A 15,585-nucleotide genomic window follows, 5' to 3' on the forward strand; every position below is an offset into this window, starting at 1 on the left:
CAGTAGTCCTGTTTGTGGATGTTTGACAGCATGATTTCTTTATAAACACTGTCACTATAATGGCTCCAAAAACAAACAAACATTTCAAACCATCATTTTTCTTTGTTTTGGTTCATTTTGCTCTTCCTTTGGTTACACTGTAGAAACAATCTGGGATTTTTCTGTTTCTTGTTTCATTTACATTCCACAGACTTGGAAAACCACAGACTTAAGAGCTTGATCCTTGATTATTTCCTTTATGAATATGTGAGAACAGATTACTAAGGAGAATCAGATGAGCTATGGCTGTTTGCTAAATGCAAACACGGTCAGGCGAATGAACCCAGAGGTTTTGAGGCAGAATTTCTTACCAGTTATACCAGCATAATATAACTGGGAAGACTGGAATAAGACCAACTTTACCAGTTCTAGAAAGGGTAATAAGAGCTGGATTTTACTGATTTATGCCTTTGCTCATTTCATCCAGTTTGCCTTGGGATGCATTCCATTTTAGCTTTGTTCTTGAAAGTTAATGATTACCTTAACATCCCATGACAGTTCTTGAAAATAGCTAGACCATAATAATAATAATAATAATAATAATAATAATAATAATAATAATTAGTCTGCAAGGCAACAACAGGTGTGGTCTGTTCACGGGCTGCCTGCGACTTGTAAATAGATCACACTGACGACAAAAGTGGAACGATTAACTCCGACGTCTACATCACTTGTGTGCACGGTACCAAAACTGGAGACAAGAAAATAGTCACAGCCATCTGCATGAAACACAAAGGTGTGAACAATCCTTCCAAAAAAATCCTGTTTCCAAACTGACCCTAAAAGTGAATACGTTCTACGTTTTTACCCCTAGTGATAAATTTCATCCACATCCATCCATTACTTTCCAGTAATCCTGCCAGCGATCGGCCAATGCAGCAGAAATATAACAAAACAATTACAGCTGAAGTTAAGAGAGGCTGTAGTTAGAATAATGTAAACATGACATAAGACTGATACGAGGGTTGCAACGATAAAAATAGATGTTTGTTTCTATGAGTAAGCAGGCAGATATGTGGGTAACCAGTGCTGACACTGGTCCTGAGATAACTCCCTGCCAGATCTAAGCACAAGGGACTAACAATTTTCCTGGAAGAAATCCCAACAGTATGATGCCTACAACTACAGTTTCCTTATCAAAGTCATCTATGAACAGCTGTGTATGACAATAAAAGGACTTTCAAGATGCTTTCTTGTAGTAGATTCCTTGTTTTCATATGTAACACAGACTGAATGTTTGGCGGGAATGCTTATCATCAGTGCTTGCAAATCCAAATTTCCTAGTTTTGGCCATGTGGCTGTCACCAACACAGAGGCATAGGGAAATGGGAATTTGGACCTTAACCTAAACTCCATACAGCGGTATGAAAAAAAACATCATGAGAGATGTTAGAAAAAGGAATGTAAATATACCAATGTACAGAACATGTCTGTCTAAAACTAGCTTAAACAGAATTACCTGAGATGACAGTAATAATGACCCATCACTCCACACACTGTGACTCTATATTGAGAGGATAATGCACAAATTTAAGTCAGAGTGTATTAATGGCTGTGTTACTCACTTCTGATATTAGTTATTATATCAGTTAACGGTTGCAGTCATGCACAGGTGCATCCAGCAGGAATTAGGAGAGTTGTGTCCGTTCACATAGCGAACAAAGACTCAGACCACACAGAGAACACAAATAGTCATTGGATCAAATTCAAATTGCCTCTGGCCGAGGCCGTCTCCAAACCGTTTGGCTTTTCGATCACATCCCTAACCCTCTGAAACTGAAGCTGAGCAGTTCGTTTGAGCTGATGCAGACGCTGCCGATTTCGTTTCACGAGCACTGCTAACAACAAACAATTCATTATCCGAGCTTCAAACAGCACAAAAGATGGATGTAGCCACCGTAATGTCACTTGTCGGTTGGTAAAGTCCCATTTCGAAGATTTGAGATGAGCGTTTTCACTACTGCCATCACGGCATTTTGAAAGCAGATGTGACGAGTGAGGGGCTCGGCTTGTTAGCCACCGAGTTCATCCTGGATCATCATCCTTTCAGACATTTAGAAGGGCCCAAATTTACAGAATGAACTTAATGTTTTATATTATGACCTCAAATTATGTTTTCCCAGTATACAACACTAATACCAGTAAGTGATACCCAATGGATTCCCTTAGGTTTTTTTTTGTATCTGATGCCCTCATCTAATTTCCATTAACGTCAACAAGAGAAGCTCCAACTTCCTCCAACAAGCCGTGTACTTCGCAGTATCGCTTACTAGGACTGAATAAATGACTATCCAGCTATTTGTTTTTTTGCTTATGTATTCAGTTTTGAATTTTTTAAAATATATTACATCTCAGCTTAGTTTCATCACAAGATATTACTGTTTGTTTGTTTCACTGTTGGACAGCAAACAGTCTTGGAGGCACACTTCTATCTGTACTGTCACAGCCAGATATCTGCAGCACCACGATGGAGTTCTTGGACTTTGTGAGAGAACAAATAAAAATAAAAAAAAGAAATATTTTGTTGCTTCTCTCTGGGCGATTCTTTCAGTTGCAAACATAGCAGAAATAACATCAAAGACATGATTTGAAATTATTTGCATCGTGATTTTGTCAAATAAAATCTGACTCCACACATGTCGTCAGTAAAAACTTTAAATAAATAAATAAATAAATAAATAAGTAAATAAATACATCTTGAGAGTCAGACTCATGGATGAAGAGGGAGAGCTTGATCGAGCGCAGGAGGCAAGTATCTATGGGGAAAGGTGGAGACTAATGTCTATATTCATAGATCTGTGAATGCCAAAAAGGATCAAAGGGATAGAATTGCAGCTACGGCGTTTTATATCATGAAGAAAACATTTTCAAAAACTTAGAAATGCCCCTTTTTATTGGCTTCATTTACACCCAATTACTTTAAAACTCAAATAGAATAGCTAAGAAGCCACATCAAGTACATCAAGTGGAGCTCCACTTGATGTACTTGTAGAATTTAATCTGAGAGAATAAAGTGGTTCCTGGAAACAAGTACTCCAGGATTTATACTGGTCCCAGTCTGCTCAGTTGTGCTGCCAAGACAATCCTCAATTATGCCCAAATCCGGTTTTAAATGAATCTGAGCCTCATTGCGTTTCAGAATCTGTTGGACTATATCCAACCCTTTCCAACCATGAAAAGAAATCGTAAATAGCATGTTTTAAAAAGCACAATATAAAGAAATTTACCCCAGAATAGCTGACATGACTCAGGGGAACAGTTTCCGATGACAATGGGTCTTTTGTACAACCTACATATTAGTAATTGCCTCAAGGGAGTCTGGGCACAGGCTCAGCCTGCTCTTACTTGCTTATGGGTGTCATACATGGTCAATTAGAGCGCCGGCCAAAGCTGTTTGATTTAGGAATCCTCTCAAATTCAAGCTGAAATGCCACTTCCCCAACTTATGTGCTGTTCATAACAAGTCTTGACTAGTGTAGAATAGTATTTATGCTATGCAAACATAGATACAATGAACCATAGACGGTAGAAAAATGCAAAACCATTACTCAGCAAAGCTTTTACGGCATCAGCGTTATCAATCGCACTACTCATAAAAATCTGCATGGGTTTTCACATTTGGTTATCTGTATACATTTTACATCTGAGCACATACTGAAATAAAAGCACATATCAGGTTACTTGTATACTCCAAACCCTTCTTAACAGCAGACTAGGAAATGTAGTCTGAGGCAGACGCTGGTCTCCGTGTATTAGTTATGGTTGGAGTCGGGATATGATGTCAAAGCGAACATCTCACTGCATGTCCAGGAAGAACGATGGACAGAAAAAAAAAAACAGCTCGGCTGTCATGTGAAAACAAACCTTAGAGGTCGTATGATTTGGTTCCACACTGAATGCACACAGGCTAACCCAAACTGGGTTTTTGATTCTTGCCATAGGAAAACTAAACTATAACTCTGTTCCCAATCTCACCTTTCCTTCCTTAAACCACATTAATTACACCTCAAACATGAAGAATGCCACAGCCAATGTAAAAAAACAGGGTGAAATAAGGAAACACAGAACGAGAAACTAACTGATATTCCCGGCACTGATAATTAGGGCTGTGCAATATGACCAAAATCTCATATCCCGATATAAGACATCTATCACCCCGATAACGATATAAATCACAAAAATGTAACATTTTCTGTAAATTCTGTGAATCTCGGGCAGAAGTGTTTCCAGCTGGGCGTTGTGTAGCTGGAGTCGAGTGTTTTAACCGATGCATGAAACGATACATTTTTAGACATAAGTTGTAACGGCCGCCGTTTTCTTTGTGAGTATTTATTACACGGCGTGCTGCAGGGAAAAGCCTGTTCTAACGTTTGAGTCTAAGGTTTATTTTTTAGCACCGGACGGCTCTCTTTTACTTCTCATCCGTAAATCCTCTGTATACTATTTTACGTGATTCAGTTTATTTTGAAAAGTCTCAACAGGATCTTGAGCTTTATTGTGAAAGGTTTATGTGGAAAATAAACAAGCAGACACACGATGGTTTTACCGTCATTGTTGCTAACGACAACGCTTAAAAACAGGCGCTTGTCCGTCCGTAGTGTGGTTATATTAAATATAAGAGAAAGAGAGAACTTTAAGAAATTAATATAAACACTACAGTGACCATCAAAACCATGAAAAAATATTACCGTAAACAGTTTATTTTGCGACACCACGAAACAAACGATAGCGTAAAATGAAACGATAGATGTTTTTACATCGTCATCCGATATATATCGTTATATCGAACAGCCCTACTGATAATGTTATTTACCTGTGTGATTATGATACAAGAAATAGCTGCTATAATAAAAGAGATCCGTCCTCTGGCATGCAATTCTGATATTATGATAGTACAACATTCAATACTCAGCAATGGAAGAACTAGGAGATACTGTTTCCAGCAGGCAGGCACCGGTGCCGCGTTTCAATATTTTATTTTGTTTTGTTTTTTTGATGACAAACATCATCTAAAAAGAGCAAAGTACATTGATTGGAACGTGCAACAGTGAACTACAACCAGCACAGCCCATAATCCCATCACATCCATGTTTGCTTTCTCTAATCTCTGCGCGTGGGCGCAGCTGTGAGTAGTTCAGATGGTAAACAAATTGCAGGACTCTGTCGAGTCGATGATATAAGGGAAGCAGAATCCCTGACCAGCTAAACCTACAGTTGCCGAAATCTTTCATTTGGGTCGGTCATCCTCAACGTGTTAGTATCGCTGCGTGCAGTGTGGCAGCAACAGGGAGCATCAAAAACCAGGTATTAAGACCCATCTTTAGCAGAATGAGGTTTACCCAGTAAACAGCCTGTCTTTCACACAGTCGATAACTAATTATCCCATTTGCCCTCTTAGGTTACTGTATAACTCACTGCATAACTAAGCAATGATTTATAAAGGATATTTCTGTTAACCAATAAAATGAGTCACACGCGTCACTTTAGCTGTGATCGGGATAAAAGCACCAGAAGAATATTTTCTAATTGGAGAAAACAAACTGTACATATGCCTCAAAATAGTCCAAATTAAACACATGGCCATCAGAAATATCAGATGGTGCATTACTGTTTGATCATGAGCAGATGTGTTGGAAAGTTACAACTACCAAGAAGCAATAAATAGGTAAAAGTAGAGTTATGCAGTGTGCGAGCTGTGCTTTCATCCTCTTTTCAGACCAGTACATGTATTTTTTTGCTGTTTTACACAGTGTGCAGACAGTTGAATCAGAACATGCAAGGTTGGCTTTCTTCCCAGCCTCGCAATGCCGAACATTTCATGTCCCTCCATCTCCCAAATAGTTGAGCAGCAGACCAGAGGAAATCCAGCCTTCCAGAGTGTACTGAAGAGCTGCTGCAGTAGGAAGGTAACCGAACACCCACGCAGCACCACGAGGCATGATTGCTTTATAGAAGCAAGCATGAAAACAGATTCCTTCCAAATTACACTTTAATCCCTGTCACCTACTACAAGGTGGTAGGAAAATCATGCTTAGCAGGTGCAGCACAGATTGCATTCAGACACTAGATGAAAACTGAGGAATTCACTGCTTCACTGTAAATCATATTTGAAATGATCAAATGAACACAAAGCAGCGGAGGGACGTGGACGAACTGGAAAAGAAACTGAGTCACAATTCATTCCAAAGTAAAAGGAGACAAAGGGGGATTCACAAGTCTTGTGTAGTTTAGTGAAGCCGATCCAAGTGTTGGTGTTAAGGTTAGCTGATCAAACGTCTTCACAGCTCCAGCCGAACCCTAAACCTCGAGACAAGAGTTCACGTTCACATTTTAAACAGCCGTCAAGTCCTGTTCTATACTCCTGATCCCAGGTCTGTTTAACATCTTGTGTAACAGCCAAGTGGATATTAGAGGACTGATCTGTGAACACATGATGGAATAAAACACAGATCTGAGCAGAGAGCACAGATGATAGCAAATTAGGAGCCCTAACGAGGTAAAGCAATCATTATTACAGTTCAAAAGGGTAACAAGCTGATGTTATCTCTATCATTCTACACGCCTACTCTAAAGTTGAAGTCTGGTTTGTCATACCTCACGTGACACCGCACATGGCAGCAAGTGTGTGACATCATGTGAAATAATCACCGGACTGTGACGTTGTTTCAATCGTCAAAGGAGCAACAAGAGAAAACCTGATTCAACTTTCTTGGCAAGAAAGATGATTTTAACACCATGTCAGACACAATTAACATTACATTCGATAAAAATCAATGTTTTGTCATGACAGGCAGAAAAGGATTCAATATGAATTCGCTATGAAAGCAGTGCTGATGAAACGTGTGGAGACTAGGTTAGAGGACAGAGACGTGGAATATTAAATGTGTGGATGTCAGTCACAAATCTGTGCAATGTGTTGACTTTAAGACGCATCAATGCTCGTGATAATAAAACGTTTTTTAGTTTGGCTTAGCTTCAGTTCTGGTTTTAGTTTTGTTAACTACATCAGCCTCGTATCTATGTCACTACTACCCTTATTTCTCCCTGCTTTTTCATATTTCTCTTACACAACAATGGTTTCAAAAACAATTACAAAAATAAGGATTAAGTTAAACCAACATTACCCATCGACCCCATCTATGGCAGCGTTTCCGTGCAGCAGAAACAACTAAAAACATATAATGCTTCCAGTGTTGTTAGAGATCGCGCCCTGAGGTGTATCCCGAGTAGAGAAGAGAAACTACAACAGTGTGCCGTAAAAATGGGTTTTGTGAGGTAGCTGAGAAAATACACACACTTAAGCAAAAAAGCAACGGCGCAGAGAGTCTCAGTAGCCTGTTTGCTTGTCACATGAAGATGTGTAGGATCAGAGTTTCTGCTGCACTGGCTGACGTAAGATAGTAGCCTTTATAGAGTTCAAGGAGCAGCAGACTGGCAACATGTATCACTGGCGTAGCCTCTGGAATGCATTTGTCATACTGACCCACTTCTGATCTCTAAGGTGGAATAAACAGCCAAGAAGTAAGTCTTTAATCTAGAGCTGTGGGAAATCACAAAAGCAAATGGACAGGAGCCATGCTGGAAGTCATGCAGCTTTAACTAGTGATTATTCCACCAAATCTCATTTATTTTTCTTACTATGGGGGGAAAAAAAGAACGGTGGCAGATAAAGCAACTATCTCAGACTTTTTGTAGGATCTCCAAACCTTAAAGGGTGGAAACAATATGGCATCATCCAGGCTGTTTGGTTTTATTACACCCGTGTGACTCAGCAGTCAACACAGGAATATACTCATCATCACAGGAATATACTCATCATCACAATCTCATCCACCTAAGTACAAAGTTGAAACGGTAACTGGATATTCTCTCATTATCTTGCAATGAGTGTTTGCTAAAGAAATGGAACCTTAAGCAGTTCACAACATTCCTTCTAGTTACAGCTGTCTCTCCTTCTAAGGACTTACAGCAGGCTAGACTTGCTATAACAAGCATAGTAGTTTAATATTGTGGTGGGATGGAGTGGAGGGGGGGGGGGGGCACCAAGTCTTAGATGAGTCAGCCACATCAGCAAGCCATCGGGCAAATGAACCAGATAGCTGGGATACATCCAGCTGCTCATGACACAGCACGAGTTGCCTTCACAGGACTTCCTTCCTTCCTACCGTCCGTCCTTTCATCCAGCACTTTTCCCATTTCCACAATATACTGCAGGTTCACAGGGGGTCAGAGTCAGAGCTAGTTTCCTTAACTCTCTGAGTGACGGTCAGTAAGGGGGCAAAGTGAGTCAGCTTTATCTTCCCCTCCCTCACGAACACGAACATTAAAAAGCTTGCCTTATCAAATTCATGCTGCTGTGTTTTGATGTATTTTGGATGCTTTGTGGGTTGTGTTTATAACACAGAAATATAAACTTAAAGTTTGCCACTGTAACACAGCTTAGTTTTGCAGAGGACGCTGCATGCTTGACTATACTTGAACGATTATGTCAGGCTTCTCTTCAGAAAGCCAAACTGCAGTCAGCCACCAAGCAAACATCCTTTCCTACTCTGCTCCACATCCTGATCTAGGAGGGAAACTGCTAGTTATGATAACACAAAGGTGCGAACAGATACAGCACAGCCCAGTTAACACCCACCTACCCAACTGCACCCTGTGGCCTCAGAGTAGATGTACAAAGTCTTTAAAGATACAGTGTAGGAAGGAAGCTCTTGAAATGCGAGAAACAAAGGTTCAGTATAACTAATCAATAGAACAAATCCAATCACTCAGATGAGACAGGATAAGAGACTTTGGCCTGTCAGGTCAGGACCCTTCTGCTCCATTTAACCACAGAGTGGCTGCTGCTGCTGTATGGGCCCAGCTGAGCCAGCTGGAGTAATATGATATTAATGTTAATGTCAGCATACAGTTAATCAACAAAAACAAAAATGACATGTGGAAGCATTCATCACTGAAGTCGAGGAGGAGACTTTGATTTAACGTCAAAACCTTTACACTTGGCCACAAACCAGGTACTGAGAGACAACAAAAGCACTTGCAAAATATCTAAACTTACGGTATGTATAGGACTGCATGAGATTTACACAAGAGCAAGCAGCAGCCAGCTCCATACCAGCCTCCTGTAACAACATCTTTTGCGAATACAAAGTGTGTGCATTAACGTTTACCTAACATGACTTCTTTCCAGGTGTGTTGCGGCTGTGTTGTTACCCGAAACAAGCTCCCAAAACGACATTTCTCAAATGTCACCTCTGACTCAGTGATGTACAAATATTACTGAGTTTCTTTGCCGACTCATCAGGTAAACTGTCGCGCTTGGACTGCATTCTGTACTGATGGATATATTTGTGTGGAAGTGACTAATACCACCACTACATTCCACAGGCTGTCCCATTAGAACCGAGGTTTTCCTCTGTGATGCACCAGTAATGTGCATGTTCTTTGCGCAAAGAAAATTGAGATTTATAACAGGCCAATGCAGTTAAATCGTTAGCTGCTCTATTAAAACCAACAGAGCGTGACATTCCCAAACGTGCGAAGGTGCAGCCCGCGGATCCCACGGTAACGTTTAAAAAAAAACCCCACTGTTTGTCAAACGACTGAGAGAAGCGTGTCTTCTTACCTCTGAATGCCACGTGATTATAATCCAATCGTCAATAATTCTATTAAATCCATTTTCCTGTGTAAATCCAAATTTCACAGTGAAGCCAAAACGGGAATGTCTATTTTTTTTCCGCTCGGTAGGGATATAGAGCACAGAGCCACACGGCAGACGAGAAGGCGCAACTTGAAACTGACTGAGAGGGATCCGTCGAAACCATAACGCCGACAAGGAGGGGGGGCCGTGCAGCTCTGTAAATAACAGTATGTTCCTGAAATTTGAGCGAACAAATAATGTTCCTGTATTACATGTTGAAATAAGAGTACAAAGCAGTAATAGACTGCGTACGGCAAAGAGACGACGCTGTGCTAGCTTGTACTTCAATCTCTCTAACAGTACAAGGTGAGCACCCCCCGCTCTTTCTTGAGGTGAGCCAGCTTGTTTTAACTCAGTTTAATCCAATTGGTCTCTTCCAACGTGACGCAGCAGCAGTGTTGCGTTCACATGCTGGCGAAACCTTGGCCGAAACATTAAAACTGGTTTAGACAACCGGGGATACCGGCAGGGTTTCATTTAACGTGATATCCGAACAGTCAAACTTTATTTGTATTTATTTATTTTGTTATCTTTCAGTTACTGTAAAATATTTCCCGTTTGCCTTGTGTGCGATTGTGTATATAAATATTGACTTAACCTGTAGGGTAAAAATTGATAAATTATTGCTAGTAATAATTAGCCTGCACAAAAATGGGTTACTGTAAAATTGTTTACTGGGCATCATCCGCACAGGTGTGTTACCAGAATATAGAGGCGTGATTCAGATGTGCACTCTGGCACCCGGGAGTTTTATATGGACAGTAAAAGAAGTAGGCTCTAGGTAGTCTGGAGTGATGAGGCGCATGACATAAAATAATGGTTAACATTCCTGAAACGCGTGTATCTGCTGTGTCTATCTGCAAGTCTCCTTCTTTTCCACTGTAGGAAATCTTGAAAATATGATTCCAAAGGAAATTCCAAAGCTCATTTGTTTGTTTTCTAACAAAGTATAGACCCAGATTGTGCAGTGGTTTCAAAGGGGCTGAAGTTTGCCTCAGTGGAAAACCATAAGATTACAATTTGGGAAAATTATAAGTTTTAAACAATCACTTTCAAATGGCAAGAAACAGTTTAGTGAGTGTTTGGCTGTTTCCCGCAGACAGAAATGTGCATTACTGATACACTGCTTTTGTTTCAGTCACAACATGGACTTCTCCCCAGACTACAAAAAAATGGTTCTGCAATCCAGACTGCAACTGAACCTTGTCAAAAGAAAGGTTTTTATTAACCAATCATTCAAAGCCATTACTGGTTCATTAACTGGATCACAGGCAAGCAAAAACAGTGCAGTCTCAAAGATGAGGCAGCTTGAGATATAGTTCATCCACTTGGATCAGAAGAAGATTATCTATATTCTCTGTAAGGTGCTACATTCTTAGGCCATGTTGAAAGGAGAAACCCTTCAGCTGCTATCAGCTCTGGGCACATTACCGCAGCTAGCAAGCAAACACCTTCCCATCAGCTCATGTCACAGGACAGATAGTGCGGCTGAGACGCAAGGCACGTATAATATAAACTACAACTTTGGCCAAGTTGGTAGTTCAGTATTAGTTTGATTTATTTTGTTTAAAATAGCTTTATAAGCACAATTTAATAAATGATATGGTGTATGTACTAAAAAAATACTGAAAAATATTGGTCCCACCTACGCAGGGAGAAGATAAGATACAGGGATATCAAGTACAAATATACAAGGAGAGATAAACGGGCAGAAGTCAGAATCGTATAATGCCATATACTAACCAGATTATCACGGTTAAGTCACATGTAATGCACACAAATAAAAAGCAAAAAAATCCAACAGCCTGTAAACATCACGCTTCCTTCTATAGCAGGACATGAATTAGATCTTTAGCACTTTATTAGTGACTCTGCATCATCTCTCTTGCATGCTTTGCAATTATGTATGAGGTTCAAATGTAAGGTAATGTAAAACAGCAACATTTTGACCATGAATTAACTTGCAGCTAGAAAACCTCTCTGTTTCTATCACCACAAGGACATTTTACATAGCATACAAGTCCTGCAATCAGAGCAAACTGTCCCAGCTGAAATTTCCATGGATTTGCTAATTATACAAAACCCCGGTGGGGCACAGAGTGTCAGCCAGATCTAATTGTGTGGAAATGAGCAAGATAGAAAAAGGAAGACAGACTTGGAGGAGTAGAAATGGAAAAAAAAAAAAGAAAGACAGGACGAAGATTAGCGGTTGGAGGCTGAATGACTCGCTGCATAATACATCGGAAGGAGTTTCACCATGTTATGAAATTGCCTCTAATTGCGCTGAGCACCCTGGTTCCCACCATGGCTCTGTTTGCTGTTAAGGTCTGTCATCAGCCTTTGAGTAAACATACAGACAAAGGGTTGTCTACCTAAGGTGAGGCAGGCTGCATGCATTCTCCACATCACAAAGGGATTACTGATGCCATCCCTGAAATCATCAAAGGCATCTGCCATGTCACATTATCCAATTCTGATGACAAAGGACTGCATCAGATCTCCTTTCATTTGCTTGCAGTGCAGCAGGTGAACGTGGGTAATAAAGGTGAAGTACTCACTGTACTGAATGAAGACAGGAACAAGCTGAAGATCCAAAAGCTATTCCTCAGAATGGAATTGTTGTCTTTCTATCTTCCTTCCTCCCTTTCCTCTTCTCTTTCTGCCTTTCCTCCTGCCTTCTTCCCCCCCTCCACCTCCTCTTTTCTCACCACAGCAAGATGCTGCCTGGACCAGTGCTCGTTGTCATGGTAACCAAGACTGGGGGGGGATTCTCATGTGACTGGATCTCCTTGAGCACTGATTGGCCAGATGCACTGATGTAAGGAGGGAGAGATGGGGCGGAGGGGGTGATGTCACATGCCCACCGGTTCACAGATTGGAGGAATCCTCGGCCAGGCCGCCTGCAAGCACAGACAGACACAATGGGCGTCTTTTTAAGGTGGGGTTGATCTGAAGTGGAGCACTTCCACAGTCAGGAAGAATCTCCTTGACTGACTGGTGACTTACTTAAAGGGATTCTGACATGCTGATGTAAGAAGTGAGATGGAGCTGGCTTGGCTGTTTTTGCTGTCATCTCCAACTGTACTGCTTTCTGCTGCCACTAAAATCTCTCCCAACTGGCAGGATGCAGAGTGTTACAAAACATATGGGATTGCTCATATGTGGCAACTTGACCTGCTGGACCTACCGCTGTTCCTCCTCCTACTGGGCCTACAGTATTTATAGGACTGCAGAAACCAGACAGATGCAGGACTGCTGCTATTCACTCTTAGATAGCCATAATTATACAGCTTTCAACACAAACCATTGAGACTTACAGTGCATTGTATGTCTTAATGGTTTGCTGCTGATAAGAACTTTCAGCTATTTCCTGAAATAAAAGGTTACATTCAGACCACACATTTAACTGCTGCCAAACTGTGATTAAAAACACAGAAGAGCTAGCAGAACACCACAAGAATGTGCAGCCATAATTGCATAATTATTCTTGCTTTTGTCACAGATTTTCTGTTTTAGAGTCTTGAAAGGTAGTGGTGACGAGGACACGGGAATTACAGGAGGACTCAGCGGCTGAGTGAAAAAAGAAAGAGCTTTCTGGCTTCATTTAAGCAGTAGATATCAGATATCAGGATAAACACTTTTATGTTTTCTATCCCTTATGAGCAGAAAGCAGGTCTCTATTAATTTCCCAACGATGACATGAGTAATCATAGTCCGAGCCTGTTGTCCAGACTGTTGTGTAACAGTTTGGGATTGGTCCAGTTCAGCCAGAGATGAGAAATGTTCTTGAATCGTGTTTGTTTCTCTGAGCTGAGCTGATGTCATGTGTTGCCTTTTTGCACTCAGCAACTCAAAAATCCCGATTTGACAAAGTTTTCAGAGTTGGTGGTCGTCTGGATTGCTTCATTGTGGCCATCTTGTTTTGCAGTGCAACTGTGGAGAGTCGTGTTGTGTATGTGTGTGCACGCCCACTGATTTCCCTGTAAGCAAAAACAGATTCACTCCTGCCACTGACCTGTGTCTCAAGACATTTCTTTACTTCTTTTTAGTAAAATTAATTATCCATTGTCTTCTATGCTATGGAAAATGACAAATTATATTTATTCTTAAAACATACGAATAGATTTGAATGCATATTTTCACTGTGAATATCCCACTCCCACTCACACTGTCTGAATCAATCAGACATGTAGCTTAAACATCAAGCTCCAGTGACACCAGGGATATGCATAATGCACCCATTTTTCCTGTAATGCCATAACTGGGCAGTGAGCTTTATTAATAAAACATGCACCACTGTCTCCAAAGCCATCTGTTTCTCCACACCCAGCAGGCACTGCCCACGTAAAGGTGTCATTCACTTTCATTTAAAAAACCCCCCACTGTTTTTCAACAGAATAAAAATGCAGGACTTGCTTAGTGCTTCCTTATCTTGCATCTATATCACTCCATCTTTGGTGCAAAAAATGCACACAAACAAAATTAAAATGCTGAAGAAATCTGATTTATGTCTTATTTACTGTGAGTCTAACACTTTAAAAAAAAACAACAAATATGCTTTATGTGTGATGATTGACTCGTTTACAAAAGTGCAGCTTAACTGTAGCAGACGACACGTTAATGCAGGTCCAGCTCTCTGAAACACTCGACAGCCATAAGGTCTTCATCTGTACGGCTACATTCATATTGAGGCTGTCACTGTTACTGTACCCTCTCCTCCAATTCTCTCAAGTGTCTCTGTACATATGCTCTCCCCTCTCCCTTCTCGTGTGAGTGTGAATGAAAAGATGATGAGATCAGTGATACTAGTGATCTCATCATGTTCATAGCCGGCCATCAGGAAGCTGTTATGGGCCATTGAGCACTAAGCTGCAGAGGAGAAGGAACTGAGAAGAGGAATGGCAAAAGTAAATCTTCCTCATCGGATTGACCTGACTTGGATATTCATGTTTCAATTTGAAAGCATATTAATGCTAAGAATAATTAACCAATTAATTAAACTATCAGCAAATTTAAATGATGGGCACAGAGCTAGAGAAACTAGCATTTTATCAATAGAAAAACATATATACATATAACTGAATTTCCCAGAGGAACCTACCCGAGGGATTAATAAAGTTCTATCTATCTATCTAAACTTAAACTAAAGCCTGTTTACTACAATAGAAAGTAACGTTTACTTGAGAAAGCAGAACAATACGCCACTGAATGTGATTAAAAAAGTGTCAAACAAAGTGGAACGTTTCCATTGTAGACCAGTCCCCAGATAGAACTATATTTCCAGAACACTGAAAGGATCAAACTGTCAGATATTATGCGCAGCAGGACAGCAGATTTTGAGACGTCTTGCTGGTTGAGCAGGTGAAAATGGGTCAGATTTGCTGTGTGTTTTCACCTGCTCTCTCTGCTCTCTCGCTCCACCTTCCTGTTAAATTTTTCACTGCTCCACTATTATTAATGGAATCACCAACTGTTTATTTACTTATTGGATACAAATTGAAACAAATCAGTTGAAGACACACACTCAACAACCGAGGAAATGCTCCAGTGTGAATAAATAGGATTCCAGCAGTAAGCTTGTCAACAGAAGAAAGATGTGTGCACAGCTTCTTCTTCTTTTCTTAATTTAAGGAGGACAATTGTTTGATCGTTCAGATAAACACAGCATGAATTCTGTCAGTCCAAAAAAGTGATAATGGAAAGGGCTTTTAAGAATCGTATCAGCATGTAACTTTAACGTTTCATTTCCTCCAGAACTGTGAGCTCTAACTCTGTGCAAACAGAGTAAATCAGCTCCAGTCGGCTGCCCCCGAGCACGAAGAATAGAGGGAGAGGTTATGAGAGAC

General features: G+C 40.5%; 1 protein-coding gene across 20 annotated transcripts in view; it reads right to left on the reverse strand.

Moving 5' to 3' along the window:
- Window positions 1–15,585, reverse strand: part of mical3a (microtubule associated monooxygenase, calponin and LIM domain containing 3a) — an 81,843-nt gene that overhangs the window by 48,344 nt on the left and 17,914 nt on the right. For 18 of the 20 annotated variants that reach the window (XM_040025051.1, XM_040025060.1, XM_040025062.1 and 15 more), the window contains one exon: window positions 12,298–12,639. The exons of 1 other annotated variant lie outside the window; for it this stretch is intronic. The gene's annotated coding sequence lies outside the window, so the exon portion shown is untranslated. Of the gene's footprint in view, window positions 1–9,664; window positions 12,273–12,297; window positions 12,640–15,585 lie in introns of those variants that run through there. One more of the 20 variants, XM_040025048.1, reaches the window with a different exon arrangement.

The sequence above is a fragment of the Simochromis diagramma genome, unplaced genomic scaffold (assembly GCF_900408965.1).
Source record: "Simochromis diagramma unplaced genomic scaffold, fSimDia1.1 OVJJ01000293.1, whole genome shotgun sequence".
Lineage (NCBI taxonomy): Eukaryota > Metazoa > Chordata > Actinopteri > Cichliformes > Cichlidae > Simochromis > Simochromis diagramma.